This window comes from Bubalus kerabau, chromosome 6 (assembly GCF_029407905.1).
Source record: "Bubalus kerabau isolate K-KA32 ecotype Philippines breed swamp buffalo chromosome 6, PCC_UOA_SB_1v2, whole genome shotgun sequence".
NCBI lineage: Eukaryota > Metazoa > Chordata > Mammalia > Artiodactyla > Bovidae > Bubalus > Bubalus kerabau.
In genome coordinates this window covers 39,010,013-39,028,540 of record NC_073629.1, presented here as the reverse complement: position 1 = coordinate 39,028,540, position 18,528 = coordinate 39,010,013, and the positions used below count along the sequence as shown (strand labels likewise).

Here is an 18,528-nt window from a genome sequence, read left to right as displayed (position 1 = left end):
AATTGCTAACAGCAAAGGTTAAAATGGAAATATAAAAGAATAAGAATATGCCAATTAAAGCATGAAGCTTGTGATTAACATTTCATAGGTTTTGTTTGGTAGATCTTATATGGATCTGTCCGTGTAATGCAATTGTTTTCTTGATACAAAGTTCTTGTCAAACCTGTCACTTTCTGTGCCAGTTACCTGTTATTGTCTCAGTTCAGATTTGCTTTTCATTTCCTCCTTTGTGAAGTAGGGTCTGGGTCCTTTAAATATTTTTTTGTCAGCTGGCATAACGTTAAGCATTGTCAATAAAGGTTATTACAGGGATATAGCAAGAAGGTTTTCTTTCCTGTTTCCAATCACTCTGTTTGACTGGCTTCTGCAACACCCACATTTCTTACCATCCAACTCCCACTGTGTGTGTGGTTTCTCCAACATCCAGCGCTTTCAGTGCATGGTACCCTGCTGTACCTAAAGACAGACAGCTTCCCCCAGGACTACCTCCTTTCAAGGCAGTTTTGTAGTGGAGTACCTCTAGCTTTCTCTAGGTACTATGTGGATATATAGCACTCTACAGAGAATTGATTTCTAGGAAGTTCAGTTATCAACATCACAGCAGTATCTTTGCCCCTCAGAGAACTACTACCTATCCTCCACCAATAATTTCTGATTCTGAGCTTTGTTATATATTTTATATAGTTATTTTTACTTTATCAGCCAATTCCATATTCCTCCTATCCCCTGTAATGGTGAATAATTCTTTTTACTGAGCTTTCCCTGTTCAAATTACTTTGTAGTTTCTTTCTCCTGGCTAAACTCTGACTGATATACAAGCTAAAATTATTTATTTATGGAGGATTATTAAGACTCTTAGTTTTACATTTCCTGATATAATGATAGCCCATGTCTTATATCTTTTTAGCTAGGACACATTTAGCCATGGATCAATACTCGGAAGATTGAGTGCAGCTTTAGTGTTCAAAAGTATTTAATAGAGTTGTTTTCCAACATGATTCTCAGACATGTTCCTCTTCTGGTATATTTTCCAGGAGATGAATTCTTTAGTCTTAGTCCATTTAGAGGCTATTTTAAGAATATAAGGAAAGAAAGTTTGTACCTGTAGATGATAAGACTAGATATATATGAATGAATATTTTGCATAATTTGTGATACCTTCTTTAGGTAACTTAGGATTTGAAATCAAGAGTGAAATATCCAAGCCCGTAAGTGACCTGCACTAAACTTGGTTAAAGTCACGAGTTCTTTGGTGTGGGCCTCCCGTACATGAAGGCCAGAGGCAAAACTCTTGTCTAAGGAAGTCCAAATGTCACCTAACTTTGCTAATATAGATTTAAAATGTCATTGGCCCTCTTTTTCTTTTCCTAAGTATTAAGAATGATAGAGACAACAATGTCTCTTAGTGAGTAATCAGACTTTCAAATTTCCCTATTAAAAATCCCTATAAAATTAATGTCTCTGTCTTTGAAGATGTAGGTTGGAACTACCCAGCCACACACAAAATCAAGCCAGATTTTTGCTTCAGTTAGAGCCATAGCTCTTTGAAAAAGAAAAGTTTCATGTTCCTAAAGATAGGCAGGAAGAAAAGCACATTTTTCAAAACCCATTGCAAGTAATTAGTGGTATGAAGTCTATTCAGAGATGTTCAAGGGATACTGGAGTGTGCATTTTTGTCCAGGTTCTGTCTTTACACTTCTCCCAGGATGGTCATTGTGACAGATTAGACATATACTGAGACATTCAGAAGTATCAGTACAATGTGTTCACTATTATTGACCATGCATAGTGGCAATGTTTTGAAAGTTTCTATTAAAGATCTCTGTCCCACTATGAAGTTTATGGTATATTCTGCTTAATATATCTCATATAAATTTTAAGTTATGACCTACCAAAGAACCAGATAAAGTCTGGATTTTCTAAGGGGAAGGGAGTAATATTAAACTTTATTTGGTCATATTTCATCCACAACAGAGATGATAAACAGTCATGGATTTACCTTTCTTTTGGAGAAAGGAATGATAGCAGGATATGGTTTATACAAATAAATAGACATGTTTGAGGGGAAAATGAACACTTATTAATAAATATTTTTTATTTTCAGTAACAAGTACTGACAATATGAAAGACCATCAGGTTTAGATTTTAAAGTCAAATATGGAAAAGACTTCCCTAGTTTAGTTGCTGCTACAATTTCTCTTTGAAAATATGGGTAGGTCTCTGTCACGAGGTTTGTGGAACACTCTAATAAGAAATTGATTTTGATTATTCACATGAGTTTGATTCTGAATTCTAAGAACTTGCCACTAGTATTTATGTACAGAATAGATTTATAGGTTCACAGTAATTAAAAAGGCACAGAGTATTGGAGCTCTTAAAGATTGTATTTAAATTACAAGTTTTTTCAGGGAAGTTTCAGTCATAAGGTAATATAAAAGTAGAGAGAGAAGATGACACAAATGAATTTATAAAACAGAAATAGACTCACAGACATCAAAATGAATTTATGGTTACAAAAGGGGGAAGGGGTCGGGGAGAGATAAGTTAGGATTAGCAGACACAAATCAGTATATATAATATAGATAAATAACAAGGTTCTACTGTATAGCACAAATAAATATATTCAATATTCTATAATAAACCATAATGGAAAAATATGAAAAATAGTAAGTATATATATATATATGTATATATATATATATATATATTTTACAAGTGTGTGTGTGTGTATATATATAAATGAATCATTTTGCTGTATACCATAAATTAAAACAACATTGTAAATCAACTATACTTCAATTAAAAAAAAAATAACTTGAGATTTTGTTGCCTACAATACAAAGTGATACTCAGAAAAATACTATCATTTGTCTCTTGGTAACATTTTGAATGGATTGTTATCTGTTGGGAGTATTCAGTCTTGGGACAAATCATGTCCAAAAAAATCAACTTTGTTCTCACAAACTTCTAACTTTTCTTTGGAAGCTTTTTTTTTATGTCCTAAGAGTAACTATATTGATGGAGTCAGTTTATCACTAGTATTTCTTATGTCTATACATGCAAAAATTCTCATAAAATATAGACAAACTGCATTTATGCTTTACATTCTGACATTAATGGGACTTCAGAGTTCACAGTCCTGTGTACTCATGATGAGAAAAGGTTGAACAAACAGAAAATTAACAACTCTTCTTAGATCCATCAGGGAATTGAAGTTTGTGGAAAACCATGGTCCTGAAAACTGGACAGGCAGACAGAAACAGAGAGTCACAGCTTAGCAAGACAAAAGCTACAGAAAGCATAAATGAGTAAGAATACATACAGTAATTGACAAGTTACCAGAGGCTGAGTGCAGACTAGCTTGCGTTAAAATTCCCGAGGGCTCCCTGTGTCAGTGGGTGTATGGAGGAAATATTTTTTGTGAATTTTACTTCAGGAACCTCACCAGGTTCTCAGAGTGAAGGATGGAGAAATATACTTCAATCTTTGCAATAGATATCAGTGCAAATCAATTTTTTAAAAATTTATAGCAATTTTAATAATAATTTTTGAACACGTAGCAATGTCTATGACTTTTTTTTTATTTGTAGCAATTTTTTAATAAGACACTGTAAAAGAAATGAAGAAGGCTTTTGATGAACCCATCAGTATATTAGAAAAGGTCAAAGGAAAAAATAAATAAGTGAGCTTGAAGGTATGAAAAGCAGAAAGTAAAAGGAACGAAAAAACAAAAAAAAAATTTTCAAGACTTGTGAGACAATTATAAAATGTGTACATATGTGTCATGAGACTAGTAAAAGGGGAAATAAGACAACAGAAGAAAATATTTGAAGTAATAATGTCTGAGAATTGTCCAAAATTCATCAGGGACACCAAAAACCATACATCTGGAAAAGCTCAGATTTAACAAAAGACAAGGACCAAAAAATATAATACACATACCATACTCAAATGACCAAAAATCAAAGAGAGAAAATCTTGAAGAAGGCAGAGAGAAATAGAGATTTACTTAAATAAAGGGATAATGATAAAAATTTATATTATGCTTTTTCAGAAAGTATAGAAGCAAGAAAAGCATAAAATACTTAATGTGTTAGACACATAAACACACACATAACTAAAAACAAAATAACAACCTAGAATTCTGTGTCCAGCAAAATTACTTCAAAAAGTGACTGAGGAATAAAGACTTTCTCAGACAACCAAAAACTGAGGAGTTTGCCACCTGTAGACCTACTTAAAAGTTCTTCAGGGAGAAGGAAAAATTTATTCACTTTAAAAACTCCCCAAAGTGAAATTGGTTAAATTATGAAATTTTTGTCATTGTGAAATATGCCTTCTAAGGTAGTCATTTAATGAATGACCGTCTGTACTGGAAAGGTCACAGAGTTACGTTTAAACTAAGACTAACCCAAAAGAGCTTAACAAAGTTCATATTTCTTCTCCAGCTCTGGAATGCCAGCCATGAAGTCCAATTCTTAACTTCTTATCTTAGAATCTCTGCTATCATCACCAACTTCAAATTGTTGTTTTTCAAATATACCACTCTTATTGGCCTATTAATTTCTTAACTGCCAATTCCCATAGCTCAAACCACTTGTATTGTTACAGATGTCTTCAGTCTAAAGGAATCCACATTACCAGAATCTATCTGGTAGGGATTGTGGCTTGCACCTAGTTCTGCAAAGAAAGGTGTATACTCTTGGTCTTCCAAAGTGGGATTTCTAAATTTGTTTTCCTACACATATGCTATTACATAATGCTGTACAGATCCATGCAAATAATAACTGGTGAGTGTTATGTCAGTCACACAGAAGGAGTGGCTTTTTGCATGTAGCCAGGAATCTTAGCTTCAGGTATAACATTCTTGCTCAGATGAATCCTGAGTTCTAACTAAAGGGAACTTAATTTAGGAACTCCCCTGTGGCTATGCATTTGACAGCCAACTTTCTCAGCATTTGAAGAAGTAAAAGAATGAATCAAAATCATACATATAGAGACCTGGTATATAAATATCATCACAAATGCATCAAGAACTTTTACTCAGAAAAAATGAGTATCTAGAATAAAGCCTATTATTCACGTCAAATAGGATGTCACTTTCAGCCATTCAAGAATACAGTTGAGTATTGATTACTTTATAAATGACAGGAGCTAACCATTCAGATAAGAAGACGAAGAAGGAATTTTTGCTGTGGCAAATGAGCAGAGTGCAGCAAGTTTTGGGAGGCAGACATATAAACCATCAATCATTATACTATCTCACAAGGAGAGTTTCTGTAGCATAATGATATCTCAGTAGGATTATCAGGTACACGAATGAACTCAGTCTTTTATTTGGGAGGAAGTTGGAAAGCATGAAGGGTGTGTGGTGTGCTTATCCTTTCACAGAGAATGTAATTTTTTACTAAATTGTGGCTTAAATGGTATGTAAAATATCCACAGGCTAAGACTGTTCTTTCTGAAAAAGTATCAGGGGAGTAAGTCCAAGGAGTGAGTTCAAAGGCAGTGGGGATGGCTGACCAAGATGCCCAGAGGGAGCAGAAGGGTGAGAAAACCCAGTTGTGGGGCTGAGTAGGGTCGGCCAGGCTGGCATGAAGGGCCCTGTGTGCTTAGTGAGCTGTGAAGGGCCCCTGAGGAGAGGAGTCTGAAAGGCTTAAGAGATGTTCAGCACACCCTGTTCCCCCAACCCCTGCCCCTTCCTTACTCTCCCTCCTCTTGGATTAAGCTCCCTTGTCTGTGAAACCCATTGGCAGGTTTTCTGGGCTAAGATGAGCCACCCTTGACCGAGGCCTGTCTACTCTCACACACCTCCAGCTCCCAGGGTTGCTGCCCCATCTGTCTGTCTGTCACTCCTCACCTCCAGGACAGGTTGTACAGCCTGAGACTCCAACTCCATTGTCCCTGTGTGCACCCTTCTCTTGGAGGAACCCTTCATGCCTTCTGCGTGCTGCTCATTAGTCATGTTGGGCGTGTCTTGGAGCCTCTGTTTGTGTGGAGTTCTGTAAATATGATGGGTTCACACAAGGAAGTGATTTTGATTGGGGGAATGTTGATTTGCTACATGTGAAATGGGAGTTAAGAAAAACCTAGACTCGGTAATGACCTGTAAAAGACTTAATGATTTGTATTGTATAGTGAACTAAATGTCTGTACTTTTGTACTTTATATGCCTTCCCACCATATGACCAATAGCCTCTAAATAATGTTCAGGTACCAGTGTTGCTTAGTATGTGTGCAGGATATGTGTATGATACTTTATGCAGAAAACCAAGATTCACCTCCCAGAAACTAAAAGATGTTATAAAATTTGACACAACTCTGCTTGACTTGACATTGTTATTCAGATTTCATGTCCATAAAAATTATCTACAGAAAAATTCACTCAATTTTAGCTATGAACCTTCTTCAGTAATATAAGTTTTCTGGCTGTGTTTAGTTAATTTTTTTTTTTTTTTTTATTGCTTGGAACAGAGGGATCCACTTACTTCTTAATGTTTTTCTCTAAGCATTATATTACTTAATTTCAAATTATTTTGTAAGGATTGAGGTTTACATAGCATTATGAAGAATTTAAACATTCATCTCTGGATTCACTGCCCAGTGTACGAAATGATACTTAAATTCTAAAATTAATCACAAATGGGAATTTGATAGTTATGAGAGTCCCTTGGACTGCAAGGAGATCCAGCCAGTCCATTCTGAAGGAGATCAGCCCTGGGATTTCTTTGGAAGGAATGATGCTAAAGCTGAAACGCCATTACTTTGGCCACCTCATGTGAGGAGTTGACTCATTGGAAAAGACTCTGATGCTGGGAGGGATTGGGGGCAAGAGGAGAAGGGGACAGCAGAGGATGAGATGGCTGGATGGCATCACTGACTCGATGGATGTGAGTCTGGGTGAACTCCGGGAGTTGGTGATGGACAGGGAGGCCTGGTGTGCTGCGATTCATGGGGTCACAAAGAGTCAGACACAACTGAGTGACTGAACTGAACTGAACTGAACTGAATGTGTTAAGAGGTTAAATTATGTTGCCCCCCAAACTCAAATGTTCAAGTCCTAATTTCTAGTACTTCTGAATGGAACTTATTTGAAGAGTCTTTACAGAGATAATTAAATTAAAATGAAGTCATTAGCATAGGACTTCCCTGGTGGCTCAGATGGTAAAAGCACCTGCCTATAATGCAGGGGACCCAGGTTCAATCCCTGGCTCAGGAAGATCCCCTGGAGAAGGAAATGGCAACCCACTCCAGTACTCTTGCCTGGAAAATCCCATGGACGGAAGAGCCTTGTAGGCTTCAGTCCATAGGGTCGCAAAGAGTCGGACATGACTGAGCGACTTCACTTCATGGAATATGATTGATAACTATATAAAAAGGGGAAGTTTGGACATAGAAAGGAAAGACAATATGAGGAGACACAGGAGGAAGACAGCCATTTAAAAGTGAAGGAAAGAGAGACTTAGAACAGATCCTTCCCTCACAGCCCTCAGAAGGAACCAACCTTTCAGTATCTTGACTTTAGTCTTTTAACCTTCAGAACTGTGAGACAATAAATTTGTGTTGTTTATAGCCACCTAGACTATAGTATTTTGTTATGAAGTCCTCTATCAAATACCATGTATGTATTTCTAGTTCACTACATATGTTGTGATCAATAATAGTACATAATCTGCTTTGCACATTTTAAACAACTATAAAAATGGTGTCATACTCATTTGCTTTTCTCTTTTTGTGGTTCGGTTGCTAAGTAGTGTTTGACTCTGCAACCTGTAGCATGCCAGGCTCCTCAGTCCTTCAACTTGTCTCCCAGCGTTTGCTCAGATTTACATCATTGGCATCACTGACTGAATGGACATGGATTTGGGTGGACTCTGGGAGTTGGTGATGGACAGAGAGGCCTGGCATGCAGCGGTTCATGGGGTCGCAGAGTCGGACACAACTGAGCGATTGAACTGAACATCCATTAGTTGGTGATGCTATCTAACCATTTATCCTCTGCTGACCCTTTCTGTTTTGCCTTCAGTCTTTCCCAGCATCAGGGTGTTTTCCAATGAATTGACTGTTGTATCAGGTGGCCAAAGTATTGGAGTGCTAGTTTCAGCAACAGTCCTTCCAGTAAATATTCAGGGTTGATTTCCTTTCGGATTGACTGGTTTGATCTCCTTGCAGTCCAAGGGGCTTTCAGAAGTCTTCTCTAGCACCACAGTTTGAAAGCATCAGTTCTTTGGCCTTCAGCCTTATTTATGGTTCAATTCTCACATCTGTACATGACCACTGTTGTTAGTTAATGTTATATTTGAGAGATACATCTTTGAGTAATGTTTTGGTTATATATTCTCAATGCTGTACAGAATATTTCTTCACTTTCTCTGTACTACTTGCCCCACTTCTAACACCCCACTCTCAGCCTTGACCCAACCCTTTCTTGTGTGGAGAGGTTGTAGGCATAGTCAGGTAAGTGAGGGTCAATTCAATTGCATCAGCATACAATCCTTACAGGCATTTATGGGCTATCTACCTGCCCTCCACATAGAAAACCTGGAGAATGTTGATTTTGTGTGTAACTCTCTCTCCAGTATGAAAAATCCCATACTTTCCATAGGAATTGTTTGTAAACAGATCCTCTTGCAGCAGTCGAGGGGTGGGCGTGGGAGGTATAATCCCAGCCCTCAGGTAACCTATTTACAGGTAAACCTGAAATAATTCACTATGAGTTTATAGCAGATAATCCTGCTATCCCTCCACATGCTTATAAATAGAAAAATAAAATAGGCCTGAATGCCTCTTAGAATTGTTAATATTATTTAAAATTTAAAAGCCTTCTCTTCCTGTTGACTATACAGCGTAAAACTTGTCCGTGATACAATGTAAACAATCAGTAGTTTACTTCTACATCTCCTATTACTTCAGGAGACTTATCTTGCTCTGTAATGATTTTCTTCTTTATGCATTCAAAATTCTGATTTGATCTCTTTTGTGTTTTTTTTTTATTGCTAACTTTTGTTTTCATTTCATTATTCTTCTCATTAATAGCTTAGTCAGTAAAGAATCTGCCTGCAGTGCAGAAGACCCAGGTTCGATCCCTGGGTTGGGAAGATCACCTGGAGAAGGAAATGGCAACCCACTCCAGTATCCTTGCCTGAAAAATCTCATGGACAGAGGAGCCTGGTGGGCTGTAGTCCATGGGGTCGCAAAGAGTCAGGCATGACTGAGAGACTAACACTTATTTACTCTGTGGTGCTATCTTTTTCATTTCTTTTAAAAAAATCTTTGTATTTACCATTATGTCAATTACATTTTTTTTCTGATTCTTATTACATTATATCACCTTCTGTTTTCCCCAATTTTAAATCTTTCTCGTATTTGAGTCATTGGGCTTTCTGTTTTTTCTACATAGTGGTTAAGTGTTCCACTGATTATTTTATTCATGCTGCAATTTTGTCTCCATTTTCATCCATTTGTCCTGAGTGTTCTTTAGCTGCTGTTTGTTTTGCATGTTAGTTTTGTACTCTAAAATATATTTATATGGATCATTTTATTTTTTCCTTTTAAAAATAATCATCCTTGAGGCAGTAGAGACTTACTCAGATCATGCATTCTCAACCTTCTTGAGTAAGGATAAAGTAAAAATCAGATTTTGTAAAGATTAGTGTTTTCATATTGTCCTACATTTTTATTTCTGCAAGAGTTTACATTTTATTTCTTCCTAAACAATTGAGATATGAACTGAACACTTTACCCAGTAAAAAATTTCTTTCTCTCTCTCTCTTTCTGCCCCCACCCCTTTCTGCCATGAAAATGTGGTACTGTAGAGACTGATACTTTGTGAAAATATGGCTAGCTGGCCTCTCAGTGCTCTTCTCATTTGGCCTACCCCTGTGTTTCTCAAATTTAATGTAAATACACATCCATTAATCATCTTGCTGCCATATAGATTTGGGTTCAGAAAATATGACTCAGAGCTTGCGATTTTGAATTTCTAACAATCTCTAGAGAGAGTGATGCTAATACTTTGTTCTTCAGACCAAACTTTAAATAGCAAGAGCCCATCCAAGTATGGTTTTTCAAACCAACTGATCCCGCAGAAGATGCTGCAAAAACATTTCACACCCCATTCTCACCAGTGACAAATAAACATTTTGGCAATTGTATCTCACTACTTTTAATGCCTTTGGTAGGTTTATTTCTTGAGATTTTTCTAAAAGCGGAACCCATGATATTTGTGCTCCATTTCCTTCAATGCACATTATCTGTTCTTTGGCTAGTCTTGTACAGTACTTTCCCTTTAAATTAACTCCACATTAGCTTAAATGAGGAATTTTTGTTTTTTTCTCTTTTATTATTTGCCTAAATTTGAGCGAGAATAAGGGAAATGCCTAATCATCTATATTGTTTGAATTTTTTAAATGGTTGAAATTTACCATACAGCATGGTCAATAGACAGTATTCTTTGATTATTAAGTTGAACTTTTAAATTATGTTTTCAAATTTTATATCCATGTTAATTTTTGTTTGCTTGAGCTATTAAATCTTGAGCCAGGACTGATAAAATCTTTGAAAGGAATTATAGAGTGTTTTTAATATTCACTGGTCAGTTTGCTAGTTTTGGTGTATATATGTTGAGAATTTTCACATGAATGTAGAAGATTATTCCACATAAATTCATTATGATTATTGCTTTATTTGTGATTATTTATAGCATTATTTTAATTTTTTCATGACTTACTATGCTTGTCATTCTTTATTATATACATCATATATTATTTTCCTATAGTGGTTTATGGGCTTTCTTGGTAGCATAGTCAGTAAATAATCCACCTGCAATGCAGGAGACCAGGGTTTATAAAATATACACTTGATTTTTATTATTTTAGTGCTCACCCCTTAAAGCTAAACATAAATGTTTGATGTAAAATATAAAGAAAAAGATAAATTAAGTCACACATTTATATATCTGTCATTAACAGTGCCATCAAATATTTTAATTTCAATTAATAGCTGTATTAGTTTGCTAGGGCTCCCAGAATGAGGTAGCACTGACTGGGTGGTTTAAATAACAGGAATTCATTTATTCACACTTATGGAGGCAAGAAGTCCAAAGTCAAGGTATTGGCAGGATTGGTGCCTTCTAAGGGTCATGAAGTAAGGGTCTGTCCCAGGCATCTCTCCATGGCTTTTGGATGATTGTCTTTGCCCTGTGTTGTCTCCAGATTGTCTTCCTTTTGTATCCATGTCCAGATTTCTTCTTCTTAGGAATTAGTCACATTGCATTATGGACTCGGAGAGAGAGGGAGAGGGTGGGAAGATTTGGGAGAATGGCATTGAAACATGTAAAATATCATGTATGAAACGAGTTGCCAGTCCAGGTTCGATGCACGATACTGGATGCTTGGGGCTGGTGCACTGGGACGACCCAGAGGGATGGAATGGGGAGGGACGAGGGAGGAGGGTTCAGGATGGGGAACACATGTATACCTGTGGCGGATTCATTTGGATATTTGGCAAAACTAATACAATTATGTAAAGTTTAAAAATAAAATAAAATTAAAAAAATAAATAAGTAAAATAAAATCAAAAGACAAAAAAAAAAAAAAAAGTAATTCTAACGAACTCATTTTTTCTTAGGTATCTCTGTCAAAACTGTCCCCAATTACAGTCACACATAGATAGAAATAAAAGTTTAATACTTCAACATTTGAATTTTGAGGGGGCACAAATCAGCCAATGAAATGATCCTCACCCCTTTGCTCTTTCTACCTAGAAAATCAATTCTGTACATTGTTATTAAAATAAATTAGATATTATCCTTATTTATAAATTTGATGTAACCACTAATTTACCTACTTGTTTATATATGACAAAAGTTATTCATTGAGAAATTGGCTATCAATAGACTTGTCCTTGATTGTTTTTTTTTCTTTGTTGGTTATCCATTTTATTTTTTTACTTTTATGTTTTTAATTTAAATTTATTTATTTTAATTGGAGTCTAATTACTTTACAATATTGTATTGGTTTTGCCATACGTTGACATGAATCTGCCACGGGTGTACACGTGTTCCCCATCCTGAACCCCCTCCCACGCTTAAGAAAGTTTTATTATATTTTGAGTTCTGTAGATGTATTATTATGTATCTAATACACTCTGAGTAAATTGAATGATGTAATCCTACATTTTATATGCTATATCTGATGCTAAGCAGTCCTTTTTTTTTTTTAAAGAAGCCATCAATTATCTTATTACATAGTATTTCTCCTTTATTATTATTACTTTCTCCTAAATTTGAATAGATATATAATAGTCCACCTTATTTCTAACCTCCAGGTACCCATCCTTCTCTTTAACATCTTTTATTTCTCATATATTTTTTTTTGCTGCATTTGAATATTTTCTAAAACTCCACTATCTAGTTCACTCACTTTCTTTAAATATTTATAATTTCAAGTTTTAACTTTTAAAAAAATTTAAATATTTTTTATTAAGGCATTAATTAAGTACAAAAAGTTACCTATTTAGATTATATAAATTATTTAATTTTGATAACAATGACAACACCATAACAATAAACATATAGAATACTGCTGTCATCCAATATTTTCCTGTTTTTTTTTTTTCCCCAGATAATCTCCTTCTGCTCTTGAATTAAGAAATGCATTGATCTTCTACTTTGAATTTTCTAGAATGTCATATACATGGAATCAGAGCACACTTACACTTTTGTGCCTGTTTTATTTTTTTGAGATTTAACCGTGTTGCTGAATATGTCAAAAGTGTGTATCTTTTTAATACTGATATTACAAAGTTTATTTATTCACCTGTTGGTAATTAGTAACATGAAAAAGATGATTATGATCCACCCATTTTCTAATTTCTAATGGCCAATATTAAAAAAAGACTAATAGTGACAAAATTGATGCAGATGTGGAATGACTAAAGCACACATATTATTGGGAAGAATGCAGAATTGCACAACAATTTTGGAGACAAGTTAGTAATATAAAATTTTTAATTTCTCATAAAATCAAGTATAAATATATTATGACCCAAGAAATGTCATTTTAAGTGTTTAACCAGGGGAGATAAAAACATGAAAATATGAGCAAATATATGCATATATATATATACACACACACACAAATGTATATCTTTAGGTGAGAATATTTACAGGATTATCTATAATAATAGCTAAAAACCAGAATTAGTTGTTTTACATTTGCTTATTTTTAACTACAAGAAGTAATATTTGATTTAATTTCAAATTTTTCTAATTTTTTATATCTTTTAAATCCCTTACAGTTATACAGAGGAAGTGACAAATAGATTCAAAGGATTAGATATGATATAGACAGAGTGCCTGAAAAACTATGGACAGAGGTCCGAACATTGTACAGGAGACTGTGATCAATACCACCCCCAAAAAAAGAAATGCAAAAGGGCAAAATGATTGTCTGAGCTGGCCTTACAAATAGCTGAGAAAAGAAGCAAAGGCAAAGGGGAAAAGGAAAGATATATCCATCTGAATGCAGAGTTCCAAAGAATATCAAGGAGAGAGATAAGAAAGCCTCCCTAAGTGATCAATGCAAAGAAATAGAGGAAAACAATAAAATGGGAAAGACTAGAGATCTCTTCAAGAAAATTAGAGGTACCAAGGGAACATTTCTTTCAAAGATGGGCACAATAAAGGACAGAAAGCTATGGACCTAAGAGAAGCAGAAGATATTAAGAAGAGGTGGTGGCAAGAATACACAGAAGAACTATACTAAAAAGATTTTAATGAGCCAGATAACCATGATGGTATGATCACTCGCCTAGAGCCAGACATCCTGGAGTTTGAAGTCAAGTGCGCCTTAGGAAGCATTACTATGAACACAGTCAGTGGAGGTGATGGAATTCCAGCTGAGCTATTTGAAATCCTGAAAGATGATGCTGTGAAAGTGCTGTACTGAATGTGCCAGCAAACTGGGAAAACTCAGCAGAGCCCACAGGACTGGAAAAGTTCAGTTTTCATCCCTATTCCAAAGAAAGGCAATGCCAAAAATGTTCAAATTACTGCACAATGGCACTCATCTCATACACTTGCAAAGTAATGCTGAAAATTCTCCAAGCTAGGCTTCAACAGTATGTGAACCAGAACTTCCAGGTGTTCAAGCTGGATTTAGAAAAGGTAGAGAAACCAGAGATCAAATTACCAACATCTGCTGGATCATAGAAAAAGCAAGAGAGTTCCAAAAAAGAAATCTACTTCTGCTTCATTGAGTACGCTAAATAAAGCCTTTAACTGTATGGATCACAACAAACTCTGGAAATATTCTTCAAGAGATGAGAATACTAGACCATCTGACCTGCCTGCTGAGAAATCTGTATGCAAGTCAAGAAGCAACAGTTAGTACCGTACATGGAACAATGGACTGGTTCCAAACTGGGAAAGGAAAATGTCAAGGCTGTATTTTGTCACTCTGTTTATTTAACTTATGCGTAGAGTACAGCATGTGAGATGCATGGCTGGATGAAGTACAAACTGAAATCACAATTGCTGGGAGAAATATCAGTAACCTCGGACATGTAGAGGACACCTCCCTTATGGCAGAAAGGGAAGAGTAACTAAAGAGCCACTTGATGAAAGTGAAAGACAAGAGTGAAAAAGCTGAACTCATGTTAAAACTCAACATTCAAAAAACTAATATCATGGCATCTGGTCCCATCACTTTATGGCAAATAGATTGGGAAACAATGGAAATAGTGACAGAATTTATTTTTTTGGGCTCCAGAATCACTGCACAGAGTGACTGCAGCCATGAAATTAAAAGATGCTTGCTCCTTGGCAGAAAAACTATGACCAACCTAGAGAACATAAGAAAAAGCAGAGATATTACTTTGCCAACAGATGTCTGTCTAGTCAAAGCTCTGGTTTTTCTGTTAGTCATGAATGTATGTGAGAGTTGGACCCTAGAGAAAGCTGAGGGCCAACAAATTGATGCTTTTGAACTGTGGTGTTGGAGAAGACTCTTTATAGTCCCTTGGACTGCAAGGAGATCAACCAGTCAATCCTAAAGAAAATTAGTCCTGAATATTCATTGGAAGAACTGATGCTGAGCTTAACCTCCAATACTTTGGCCACCTGATGTGAAGAACTGACTCATTTGAAAAGACCCTGAATGCTTGGAAATATTGAAGACGGGAGGAGAAGGGGACGACAGAAAATGGGACAGTTGGATGGCATCACCAACTCAATGGACATGAGTTTGAGTATGCTCTGGGAGTTGTTGATGGGCAGGGAAGCCTGGTGTTCTGCAGTCCATGGGGTTGCAAAGAGTTGGGCATGACTGAGCGACTGATCTGAACTGATTTTTAGATTTTAAGCCTTTTAGTTTTAAATAATTTTAAGTCTGTCTTATTTTACCTTTTGATCATTCTGTTTGAAGTCCATATAATTGGGGCATTTCTTCGTTTTGTTTGATTTTCATGGTGGTTTGTTTTGGTTTTAGTTGTATAATTTATTTAAGCTCTGTTAGTGAGAATATTGTTAGGTATATCTGAAAGTGTCCCCCTTCTACTACATAGGGCCACCTCATTCGACAGGACCAGGTTATAATAATGTCCAAGTAATGTGATAATACATATCATGCAATAATGTCTGGCTAGAGCAGTGATTTTAAATTCTCAGAGGACTGTTTATTTTTTAAACTCAGAGCCTAAACTTAAGGAAATGTTTCCTTAGTTACTTTCCCAGCAGCTCCGTTACTTTGTAGCTGTGTTTTTCTTTCAGTGGGTATCTTTTCCTTGTCTGTGAGGGTCTAAAGTACAGCTCTGTTAGTTGGTTAGACCCACGTATTTGTCTTTAATAATCTATATGGTTATTAAAGCCCAAGTTTCTGGATCTCAAAATTTGAGAATTTCCCAAGGTCAGTTTACCTTTAGTATTAGCTTATTGGTATCAGTTCACTCTTTATTTGGGGGGTTCTGAATTTTGTCCTTTGTTGTTCTTTAGTCGCTAAATTGTGTCTGACTCTTTTGCGACCCCATGGACTGTAGCCCACCAGGCTTCTCTATCCATGGAATTTCCCAGGCAAGAAGACTGGAATGAGTTGCCTTTTCCTTCTCTAGGGGATCTTTCTGACCCAGGGAATATCCCACATCTTCTGTCTTGGCAGGTGAGTTCTTTATCACTGAGCCATCAGGGAAGCCTGGCTAGTGCCTACCACATTGCTTAGCTGACATTGCTTAGCTGTTTAGTCTTAGTTTTATTCCTAACTGTGGAAATCAATCAGAACTTTTGTAGATGTGAAAGGGAAAATGAGCTCTGAGTTTTGTCTCTTGAAAGCCTATTTCTTTTTCTCAATCAACCCCACCAGTTGAATAGTACAGAGTAAAGTCTTTTACAATAAGGCTTTTTCATTGCACAGGTCAGATCCGTGTAGTTCAGGCAGTTCTGAGGTTGAGTGATTTATTAGAGGCTGAGGAAATCCATTTCAGCTAGCTCATATGAAATCAATACTGTCCATGAAAAATGGAAACCTTTGGAAAACTGCAGCAGATTCTAACTCAGATCTTTTTGGCAAGAGATGGGTCATGTTCACACTGAAACCACTAGGGGGTAGAGAATGAGGATCACCAGTGGATTCATATCATTCATGATTACCCCTAGGAAATAGGACAGATTGTCAGTCTGCCTCACCTGAGTACACTGGGGTCAGAGACACACAGTGCATGGCCCATCTGCTGGTAGAAGTGGGAGTTTTTCAGTAGACACCAGCAATGATACACCTCAGGGCATGGGACAGTTCTGGGAAGGTTAGAAAATATAAAGTAGCTTCAGAAAGCATCCCACATACCTGGTATTTGAAATATCTCCCCTGTGTGGATGTATGAAGTTCAACTTCCAGTTGGTGGTTCCATTGCAAAGTCTATTTTCAGAGTTTTTCTCTTTTATGAGTCATACTATGTGGAGCAAGGATAAAGAATGTTTCCCGCTACTCTCTTAGGCCTCTCTCTAGAGTGAAGGTTCTGGTCCAAATTAACTTAGTAAATGTAGGCAAACTTCATTCATGAGGCCTCTTTTCATTGTGAACTTTCATGGGCCAAGGAAGGAGGGAGAGCCTATAGAAGGCTGAATTTTCTGAACACATAAGGCCTTGCTTCAGTGTGATGTCTTTGGTCTTTAATGAGGCTGGCATTATCAACACATTTCCCACATTCAGTTCATCCACAGACTTTACTATGGTGTGAACTTTCTTGTGTTGACTAAGGTATGGCTTACTGATGTATGCTCTCCACATTCACTGCATACAAAAGGCTTTGTTACCCTGTGAATTACTTTATGTATTTTAATGTAAGAACTGTGGCTAAAGAATTTCCCACATTCATCACACTCACAAGACTTCCGTCTAGTGTAGATTTTCTGGTGCTCAACAAGTACATCTTTATGCATAAAAGCTTTCCCACAACTGCCACACATAGAAGGCTTTTCTCCACTGAGAATTTTCTGTTGCTGTGTAAGTGTGTCTTTGCAACCGAAGGCTTTCCTAGATGTGTTGCATTCATAAAGTTTTGCTCCAGTGTGAATTCTCTGATGCTGAATGAAGTGAGATTTCCTGTCAAAAGGATTTCCCACATTGAGCACACTCAAAACACCTTGAATCTGTGTAAGTTCTCTGGAACTTTTGAGGCTGGAGTTGTAGCTGAAATCTTTCCCACCGTCATTGCACTAATAAGGCATTACTCTGCTGTGAATTTTCCTGTGTGATAGAAAGTAGGAGCTGTGGCTAAAGAGCATCTCATGTTCATCACACTCATAAGCCTTTTCTCCTGTGTGTATTTCCTGGTACTGAACGTAATCCTCTTTGTGGCTATAAGCTTCCCCACTTTCACTGCATTGGTAATCCCTTTGCCTGGTGTGAAGGGCCTCCTAACACTCAGCACTCTTGTATGGATTCTCCCAGTTGTGAGTGGCACAGTTCTGGACAAGTCCAGAGCCAGCCAAGAAGTCTTCCTTATGTTCCCTGCACATACAGGCCTTCCCTAACGTGGCATCTGCAGCTATCCACAGAGGATGCCCAGACCTTTTTTTTTCTGGGGACTGACTCTCCACAGAGAGATAAATCCGCTGCCGCTGGATTTGGTCAAGGTTTACACTGAACCAGAGGGCTTTCCCACATGATTTACATAGATATGGTTGCTGCCCAGGAGGTGCTCCCTGTTGGCCAGCCAGCTGCAAAATGCCTTTGAAGATCAGGTTACACGTGTCACATGGGTGGCTCTTTTGGATTGAAAGACCCACCTGGAGAGTTCGCACATCTGATATTCTTATAGAAACACGCTGATCAGAATATGCCTCTCTATCCTTTGCTAAAGAGCCTCTTGATGCCGGTGAAAGAAGAGAGTGAAAAAGCTGGCTTAAAACTCAGCATTGAAAAAATGAAGATCATAGCATCCAGTCCCATCACTTCATGGCAAATAGATGGGGGTAAAAATGGAAACAATGACAGATTTTATTTTTCTGGGCTCCAGAACCAGTATGGATGGTGA

The 18,528-nt window shown here is 36.8% G+C and overlaps 1 long non-coding RNA gene and 1 other non-coding gene across 3 annotated transcripts in view; both read left to right on the top strand.

Annotated features, from left to right (window-relative positions):
- The window catches only part of LOC129655043 (uncharacterized), a 51,282-nt gene extending 37,032 nt beyond the window's left edge, over positions 1–14,250 (top strand). For both annotated transcript variants that reach the window (XR_008715723.1, XR_008715722.1), the window contains exon 3: positions 13,300–14,250. This is a non-coding gene — a long non-coding RNA (uncharacterized LOC129655043). The remainder of the gene's footprint in view (positions 1–13,299) is intronic.
- TRNAY-AUA (transfer RNA tyrosine (anticodon AUA)) lies at positions 7,147–7,220 on the top strand. The gene has a single exon. It is a non-coding gene; the product is annotated as a tRNA-Tyr (tRNA).
- Positions 14,251–18,528: the final 4,278 nt, after the last annotated feature.